Source organism: Phocoena phocoena, chromosome 3 (genome assembly GCF_963924675.1).
Source record: "Phocoena phocoena chromosome 3, mPhoPho1.1, whole genome shotgun sequence".
NCBI lineage: Eukaryota > Metazoa > Chordata > Mammalia > Artiodactyla > Phocoenidae > Phocoena > Phocoena phocoena.
The window spans coordinates 38,568,202-38,578,389 of record NC_089221.1 but is presented as its reverse complement, the minus strand read 5'-3'; positions in this window follow the sequence as shown (position 1 = coordinate 38,578,389).

The window sequence follows — 10,188 nt, the reverse complement described above, 5'->3', positions numbered from 1 at the left end:
TTTTTCCTTTGAAGTGTCCCATCACCTGCTGTCTGTCTTCTGACAGACAGAAGCCCCATATATCAGTACAGTCTGAGGCAGGGACACATTTACGTGAACTTTCCCACTAATTGACAATGGGAAAGCCCAGTCTCACAAACCCCTTGGGGGAGTGGTCAGTAGCTACTGGTCAAGGTTTCCACAACCTCTGCTGGAAAATCACGGGTAGTGCCACCTGGGCCACAATCAAACTTAAGGCTTCAGAAGAAGATGAATTTACTTAATTCTGCCCTTCACAGGACAGCTCCCAACTTAAGCCCCAGTACCTGATCCCTGGACAGAGATTCAAGGGGAAGGCGGTCGCAGGGGTGTAATAGGCTGGGGTGGAGTTGTAGGGGGCTAGCAAAAATTCTTGTCCTTTTAGGAGATGTGCTTTCCCAGAGTGGCACCACTGCAGCTGGGATGCTGAACTAAGTTGGGAGCCCACCTGGGGTTACCTGATGGCAGGGTTCTTGACTCTGCAACCTCTATTGTTGACACTCTTTTTGATACTACTTTTCCAAAATTTAACCCTCCAACTGAAAATAGCAGACTATTAAGTTTTTTTGTTTTTTTTTTTTTAAGAAGATGTTGGGGGTAGGAGTTTATTTATTTATTTTTGGCTGTGTTGGGTCTTCGTTTCTGTGCGAGGGCTTTCTCTAGTTGTGCCAAGCGGGGGCCACTCTTCATCGTGGTGCGCAGGCCTCGCATTATCGCGGCCTCTCTTGTTGTGTAGCGCAGGCTCCAGATGCGCAGGATCAGTAGTTGTGGCTCACGGGCCTAGCTGCTCTGCGGCATGTGGGATCCTCCCATACCAGGGCTCGAACCCGTGTCCCCTGCATCAGCAGGCAGATTCTCAACCACTGCGCCACCAGGCAAGCCCAAGATTTTTTTTTATGAATACAATATCTCTAGGTTTCCTAGATGACCACTGGGCAACCCCAGAGATCTGCTTTCTAGCCATATACAAGAAGAAATAAGAAATAAAGGTGGTATTTTGCATTCTCCAGATTCTTAATTAGCTCACGACTCCCAGTGGGAGTCGTTCTGCTTTTCAAGCCCACAATATAAGAACACCTAACAAGTAAAAATAGTCCTAGATTAATTAAACACAATAATTATTTAAAATTACCGTGGCTACATTGCAACAATTATGTACTTTTCAGGTTGGATTGAGGCATATTTATGGTCATGTACAAAGACTGGTATAATAACTGTCCACCAATTAATTTTTTTTAAATAACCTTATCAACTGGTGACAGTAATAATATATACTTTATGGGGTAGAGATGTATTAGAATTCTCTTATTGTCCTTAATATGCTTGTTCTTTTATGGCATTCACTGATAAAAGTTTTATTAAATGAATTTGTATTATACCTCAAAAGAGAATTTCATTCTCCTTCATTGTGAGGTTGTTTACTATGACACAAAATAAACCAGACTTTTTGGTCTTGTTAGCAACATCTTCTTTCTCTTTAAAACAAAGGCCTCTAGAAGCAATGTCAAAAGAGCTTCAGTAAGAACTGTACCAGACACGGTAGATACTCTTGATACCACAGGAAACTGACTCATGGATATCAGCCTCCCAAATGAGCTGACCTTGTTCTCACAAACAATATTCTAACTATACCAAGTGAATGAGTCAGGACTTCCAAGTCTTTTATGTAGAAGCAGGTGAATTCATAAAGGTAGACTGCACAGCTCAAGACCAGTAAAAGAAGAAGTAATGGCTTAGGACTAAAGGGACTTAATAAAGTGATTTAATTGGGGTTAATTTAATTTTTTATTTTAATGAACACGAGAGAACCCCTTGTTTTCTTCTGAATCTATTTCTAACCCTCAATTTAAGATTAAATTCTGTAAAAACTAAATGGAGCACTCCGAATTGGAATTCTCAGTGTTGAGAAAAATATACCTTATGAAAATTCTTTATATAGAATTGAAACTAATAAGTTTCCAAGAAAAAATACAGTTAATGATTTTGTAAAGTCTTATGCTACATTTGGCTTTGTCTATTAAAACACTCATGAAATTAGTTGTAATGGTTAAACATTATACAAAATTACTTCCCCCCCCTCCAAAGTTACTTTTAATAAAGACCTTTACTTTTCATGACAATGTAGTTATTTATATTGGTTCAGTAAGAACTGGTTTTCTTTTTTACCTGAATATAATTGGAAAAATCAAACGTTTACCATTACCATGCTACAAATTCCATTTAATTAGACAAGACAGACCCAGTAATAAAAAAATGTTCTATGTTTTGCATGCAGAAGTGATGCCTACAGCATCCTTCAGGAACCTGATCTGGTACTTGCTCTACGGACTAGGGAACTCAGCCTTGGAGGTGGAAAAGGATGCCACTTCTTGACAGGACAAGGACAGTGAGAAACTTGAGTATCTTTTATAAAAAGGACACCCTTAAAATTATAAGTACTGTAGACAGAATCAGGTAGAATGAATTGGATGGGTTAGTCTGCTCTCAACTGAACTAGTAAGCACATAGAAATAAATTAAAACCATAGGGTCTGGGCTTCCCTGGTGGCGCAGTGGTTGAGAGTCCGCCTGCCGATGAAGGGGACACGGGTTTGTGCCCCGGTCCGGGAGGATCCCACATGCCACGGAGCGGCTGGGCCTGTGAGCCATGGCCGCTGAGCCTGCGCGTCTGGAGCCTGTGCGCCGCAACGGGAGAGGCCACAACAGTGAGAGCCCCGCGTACCGCAAAAAAAACCAAAACCAAAAACCAAAAACAAACCATAGGGCCTTACAAACCTACAGATAGAAGTAAACTCTTGAATCTTAGTATCATATTGTTCCATTAAAAAGCCATACAAAGAGATAATTACATATTAATCAACATTTCTTGTTACATCTATGCAAATAAAATGAGTCAAAGTAAAATATAAAATCAATAATACTGATTGAGAAAATGTTAAGCAAATGTAGGTAGGCAAATGTGTCCTATGGGGAGGAAACATGACCACAGGAAGGACTGTAAAAGCAGAAGTGACACCTGGCACTGCCACCATTGTAAGCACATGTACCACATCCCACCACTGAAGAAAGAAAAAAAAACCCTCACACTTCACTCTGATATAAATAAAAAATAAAAGGCTCTGTCTGTCTGGTTCTATCTAGTCTCCCAAACAAATAAAACTTTGAGTATTTTCTTTAAATTGCTAACTCAATAAAAATGACTTAATTGTCGACAAGGCGATTGTCTGAAGATATATCATGAACTTTGTGAGTATGGTGACCATGATAAAATTGCTGTTTGCCACCGTGAACACACTTAACAGTCTTTATAATGTTGTTTGTTTACTTTAAAAAACTGGTCCTGTTTTTTATTTTCTTGGGCTACTTCTTCTGAAGTTGACTTCCTCATATTTCTTTGCAAGCAAATGCCACCTTCGTTTTTCCATGTGCTTTTGTTTCTGAGCCTTCCTTTCATGCTCCATACACAAATCAGTAGGTGATGGAACCTGCAGCTATATTTGGGATTTTATGCTTCGCTGTTCACTTTCAAAGGAAGAGAATATGTTTGTTCTAGGCTTCTTAACAAAAGACCTGAAATTCACCCAGAACCAACGAATGTCCTTTATATTTACCTTTGGCAAGAAGGCTTTAAGTATTTCTAGCTCATTACTTCAGAACTCAATAGTATTTCACCCTTGCTGCTAATCCTGACCTCCTCTATGTTCTTATGTTGTCTTATGCCCCTATAATTGATTCAGTGACTCAGTAATAGGCTTAATTTCTTAACAACTTAGGCCATGCATCAGTCTTGCTATCTCTCAGCCATTTTCCTCAATAGTTTTGTACCACACCCCTGCCTGTCTGCCTTCTATTTACTAACACAGTTCCCCAAGTTGATTTATCCACTCTTTGAAATACCTACTTTTTGGCCCTGCGCTGACAGCTTGCCTGGGTTCGCACTGCTTTTTGGTTGTTACCATCTACAGATTCTGAAAATATCATCTAGACTGTACATCACCTCCGGCTAGGCCTGTTCTCCCAGAGTCTGCCTTAAACGAGCAGATTTTGCTTCAAGTTCCATCTTCTCCCCATCTACTCCATTTCATGACAGTTAGAGAAGCCATGCACTAACGTAGGACAAGTGGTAATTTAGCAGAGAAAAATGTTACTTCAGGGTGAGTTCGGGGAAAGCACTTTGATGGAGAGTCAGCTAAGATCAGTTATAATAGGTAATCTGTAGAGCATGTAGATGATGGAATGATGAAATGGAAAATGAAGTAGATACATATGGACATTCCAGATAGAAACAATGTAAGCAAAAATGTGACGACAAGAAATGAAATGGCTTTGACAAAGACAAGGAAATAATTCAGATTCTTCAGATCATCAGTGTTGGGGGGAGCTGGGCTTATGGAAATCAATGGTTAATGTATCAGAACATGAGCGCTGTTGGGAAATGGGACACAAACTGGGTAACTCATGAATAAGGTGACCATTCAACAGGGGGAGTGGCTTCTCAGTTGTAAACATGGCTGAATGTCACTGAACGTTAAGGCCACCTTCAGTTAAAACCTTACTGAAATTATATTGACCGCTGATGACCTTCAGAGAACACCAGTTGGATGGATTGATGGTAAGAGAAATTTGAGAGGGCAATAGAGCAAATCTGTGTATGAATCCCTACTATATAATTTATCTAAGGCTTCAGCTTGATCCAGTGATTTGTTTGTTCTGACTGTGGTCAAAACACTAGGTACAACCCTATTGGAACAATAAATCCAGTCATAATAAATGACAAAGGGCATTCAAGCGGAGGCAAGAAGCAAAATATTTTTCAAGTGTAAAGATCCACTGTGTTAGGTCTTGTCCTTCTAACAAGCTTCTCCAATATTTTCATGTTGCCGACCTGCCTGCCTACCCTCCAGCTGGATAGACTCCTTCTATTTGCTAATTCCCCTGAAAGTGATTACCTGATTCTCTGTTCCCCAAATTGATTCATCCTGTTCATTCAGAAATGCATTTTTAGGCTACTAAGAATACTTACATATAAAACAAGCTGAGTTTTTATCAAATAAAATATTAAAATCAGGGAGTAATAAATAATGAAATTAGATAGAGTTTTCTTTCTTGGGTATTAGTTAAGTACAACATTATAGAGCCCTGAAGAAATAACGACTATATTACAAAAGAATATAAAAATAGTTGGAGCCCAGAAGCCATGTCTACCAGCTAATTCAGTGATTTGGCTGGGTTTTTTTCACCTGAATGGTAGTAGTCTTTTTAAAAAAGGCTTTTAATTTATATCACAGGGGATAAAGAGCTGAGTACATATTAGAGAAATCTGATGGCAATCATCTTAAATTTCAGTTTCTATTTTCTGTAAATTAACTGTCGTTTTTGTAAACAACTCCTTAATGTCTTTGTAAAGTGTTTTTAATCCTACTGACTTAGCTATTGTATCAAATAAATAGCCAATTCCATTGGGGAAGGATTAGGGGCTGATAAGTGAGAATCAATATTTCATTTGGATAACGGCTAAAACAAATCCCAACTGTCAAAATAAAGGCGAGATTAAAGCCATGATAATAACTTAGAAGACAGAGTGAGGTAGAAGTGTGAACTCCGGGAAATGACTCAACACATTCAGCCACATAAAACTGTGGCCTCATTTCATTCTGAGAGCTGTTGTGCTACCTGCCTGCCACCCAACTAAAGTATATAAACAAAACACCCAAGGAGGACCATGATGGCGTGTGGTCAAATGCTTTCTGTGCAACGGATCGATTTCCACATCCATTATCTTATTAGTTGGACTGTGCTATGGAAATCTTTATTATTCCTGAGAAGCAACGTAGCTGAAATGAAAAGAGCATTGAACTTTCAGCCAGAGACCTGAGTTCTGTTTAGTTCAGGATTTGTCACCTACTTGTTATGTGATTTTAAACAAATGGCTTAATTTCTCTCTTTTTTAACCACTTCTGTAAAGTTCCCTGCTTTCCTTCGGGGGTTGTATTAAGAATCAATACTTGGTGAGATGAAGACAACATGGTCTAAGTGATAAATGTGTCTAAAAGCAACTGGTAAATTACCTAAACAGGTAGAACAACACACTCTAGAGGGAGGTGGGCTGCATGAGAACGTGTGAAGAGTGGAAATCCCACTGAGGTCTTACATTTCTTCATCGTTCTACACACGCTGAGCACCTGCAGGTGGCAGGAGCAGTGCAAGATGCTAAGAATACCCAGGTGAAAAACACCACTTCTGGTCCTACTGGTTCTGCAGGCTTAAGGAACAGACCTGAAGCTGTATTTTTCCTCCCTGTACCTTCTGACTCAGGCTGAGAAAAAAATAACAAAGCAAAAAGTGCTGCATGTTTGGCAGAAAAGGACGTAACTGATTTCTAGAAAAAAGAATTATGTGTAGGGGCTTCCCTGGTGGTGCAGTGGTTAAGAATCCGCCTGCCAATGCAGGGGACACATGTTCAAGCCCTGGTCCAGGAAGATCCCACATGTCGTGGAGCAACTAAGCCCGTGCGCCACAACTACTGAGCGTGCGCTCTAGAGCTCGCGAGCCACAACTACTGAAGCCCATGCACCTAGAGTCCATGCTCTGCAATGAGAGAAGCCATCGAAATGAGAAGCCATGCACCGCAACGAAGACTAGCCTCTGCTCAACGCAACTAGAGAAAGCTCGTGCAGCAATGAAGACCCAACACAGCCAAAAATAAATAAATTTATATACATATAAAAAGGATTATGTGTAGACTAGAAAGGGGCACCCCAGAGAAGAAAAAAGAGACAGTGTGTGAAAAGGTTTAGGAAACACTGAGGTGCCACAGAAAGGTAATGTGTGGTCTATCTAGGAGTATCCGGGCTCTTACGCTTTTGTTGTTGAAGTGAACCTCCTGCACCTGGATTGTTGTCACTGCTGTTTGCAGGAGGTCCTTGGTGGGTTTGTTTGGGAGGAAGTATACCCTTCCTTTACTCATTCAGCTCCCCTCCACCCCAAGTGCTGTTTATTAAGATAATATTTTAAAAGGATATCTATTATGCACATTTTTAATGCTTCCACAGAGAACTGAAGGCAAATATTACCATGACAATAGAGCATACAACAAGGTGAGAAAGCATTAAAGAAAATGCCGTGTAGGATTCTGTGCTGTTACCTGAGGGCCTAGAGTGAGGAGGTGCAGTCACAGGTGCATCCCAAGGTGTGGCTGATATGATTAGAAGTTAGTGCTCAGGAGTGGCTTCTAAACTATAGGCAAATGAGAAGATAGATGTGAAAGTCACTACAAAGGCAATAGTATTATGCAAATATAAACTATGACTACTAAAATGTATGATGAATTGAGGTGTCATGAAAAGAGTTCCAGCATTGGACCGGGAATCAGGAAACATGGGTTTCTGGTTTCTCATCATTAGAATGAAGGAGTTAGATTTACAATCCCCAAGGGTCCCTTGTAGGCTCTGTGGGTTCTAAGTAACTGGTGAAAACAAAGTAAGAGGGACACAGGCCAGTTTCAAACCAAAAAATAAAATGGGAAATTAAAGAAATAGATTGGCTACTCTGCCCAAAACAAATGACTGTTATTTGTTTTTTTAAAGCCACATGAGACTGTGTAGTGCAGTGAATGAAATGAGACCAAAAACAAAGAAAATAGATTTCTGTTGATAGAGGTGGTGTGAAGGAAGACAGGTAATATGGCTGCAAATGAAACTATATGCATAAAGAAGAGAGCACCTAAACCATAGCTCTTTTTAGTAAAGAAGTTTTATCTAAGTTTAGCAGTGGAAAGGTAGAAAGAGGAAAAGAATGTATGGATACATCAATAGAGGAAAGCAACAGAGGAAAAGGCTCAAAGAAATAAAGTTAATAGGCCCAATGAAATGGACCATTATGCCTGGAAGAACTAGGAGGATAGGGGCAGGGCAATAACAATAAGCCTTGAGACAAATGGAAGAAGCAGAAAGAGGGAAACTGAAGGGCGTGGAGAGGAAAGCGAATTATTATTATTATTACTACTACTACTACTACTAGTCAGTATTTTCCATGCACCAAGATATTTTACATTTATCTCTTGAGAATGTGCTGCTTTCTTTTGAGAGGAGAACATGACAATTTCTAATAGGGATACTCTTAAGGGAAATATGAAAAGTTATCTGAGGATAATTTCCCTGCATCTAGAAGTTATTCAAAGGAGATTTTAGTTGCATCTTAGGGAGAAGAACATAAGGTGAAAGCGCATGTATTTGTGTATATGTGCTTACAGTTTGGATTGTAATATGAAAAAAGAAAACAGAAAGAAAAGCAAGAAGCAAGTCAATAACAACTACCAATACATTTGGATAATATTGTGATGGCTACACTATATTTTCAGAAATGTGATCTCAACTGAACTTCAAAACTGCCTTGTAGGGCTTCCCTGGTGGCACAGTGGTTGAGAGTCCGCCTGCCGATGCAGGGGACACGGGTTCGTGCCCCGGTCCGGGAGGATCCCACATGCCGTGGAGCGGCTGGGCCCGTGAGCCATGGCCGCTAAGCCTGCGCGTACGGAGCCTGTGCTCTGCAATGGGAGAGGCCACAACAGTGAGAGGCCCGCGTACCGCAAAAAAACAAAAAACAAAAAACAAACAAAAAAACTGCCTTGTGATGGAAGATGGCACCTTTCCTGATAATGTCAAAATTCATTTCTCAAAACCTGAATAACTGGCAGGAGCACATAAAAGATGAACAAATTCTATTAGAAATGGGAATGCATTTAAAATATAGGACATAACTTTAAAATATTTAAAAATTTTATTGTTGCACAACTAATACTTATTCATTGTAGTAAAAAATTAGAAAATACTGAAAAGAAGAGATTAATCACCTATAAACTCACCATCCATACTATGGGAATTTTCAAAAATATATAAAAGTAGAGAGCGAGCATGATGAATCCCCTGTACCCATCATCCATGTTTAATAATGATCAATATCCTGTCAATCTTGTTATCTATTGCCCCATCCGATCCCAAAGCATACAGTTTGACAAGCGGGGCTGGAATATTTTAAATCAAATTTCACCTATTGTAACACTTCACCAGAAAATACTTCAGTGTGCATCTCTAACAGACAGGCTTTAAAAAATATATAGCTACAATGCCATTATCACGCATAACAAAGTTAATTACTCCTTAATATAATTTCCACGATTTTCTCAAAAATGTATTTTAACAGTTGTCTTTGTGTGTTTGTCTGCAAATGAGGATATAAGAATTTTGTAACAAACCAAATTTTTAAGTTTTTAATCGTTTCTCCTTCCACTTATTTTTATGACATGTATGGTTGAAGAAATTAGGTCCATTGTTTTGAAGAATTTCCCACAGTTTGGATTTGGTTGATTGCTTCCTTTGTGTTGTCATTTGACTTACTCTGTTCCTCTTTCCTTCAAATTTTTTTGCAATTTGGTAGTTAGATTTAGACATTGGTGTATAAATTTATTATAATACACATTATTTCTATAACAATAAGATGTTCTCACTCTAGTTTTTGTAACTTGCTTTCACACTTCATATATCGTATGTATAAAAGAAAGCTAACACTGGTGAGGAAACCATTGATCCTTTTTAACTTTTAAAATTTTGGAGAATAATGAAACAATTTAAATATGATAAAAGTTTTAAGAGAAAAAGTGATCAAAAGATATTAAAATAATAAATTTTCAAAATTACAGAATGCAACTGAATGATCTAAGAAATAGAAAAAAACAAAAGGCAGAGAAAGTGAAAATCAGAACAATGGAGGTTAGATGGGAAAAGAGGAAATACAAAGAAGAAAAGAAGCACTACAATGAAACTAAAAAATGTTACAGCTGTGAGGGTCCTGAGGTAGGATGTGTCTTTTCTGTCTGCCAAACATATTACCGTGGATTGTTGTTCTAAAGTCTTTTCACAACCATTTCTCACATAAGGAGATTACAACTCCCCAGCTGTGTAGATTAAGTTAAATTCCTGGTAGAACTACAGAAGGAAGGTACACGCACTCCTACTTCTCAGTTTCTCTGAGGCAATTCTTGTGGTTAGGTATTCCAACTTTTCTTTAGATTCTCAGAGATGCCTGAGTAATTTTTCAAAAAATTCTTTTATTCTCCCTTCAGGGTAAATGAAGTTTTATATACATTGGTGACTGGGCCCTGAAATTTTTCTCC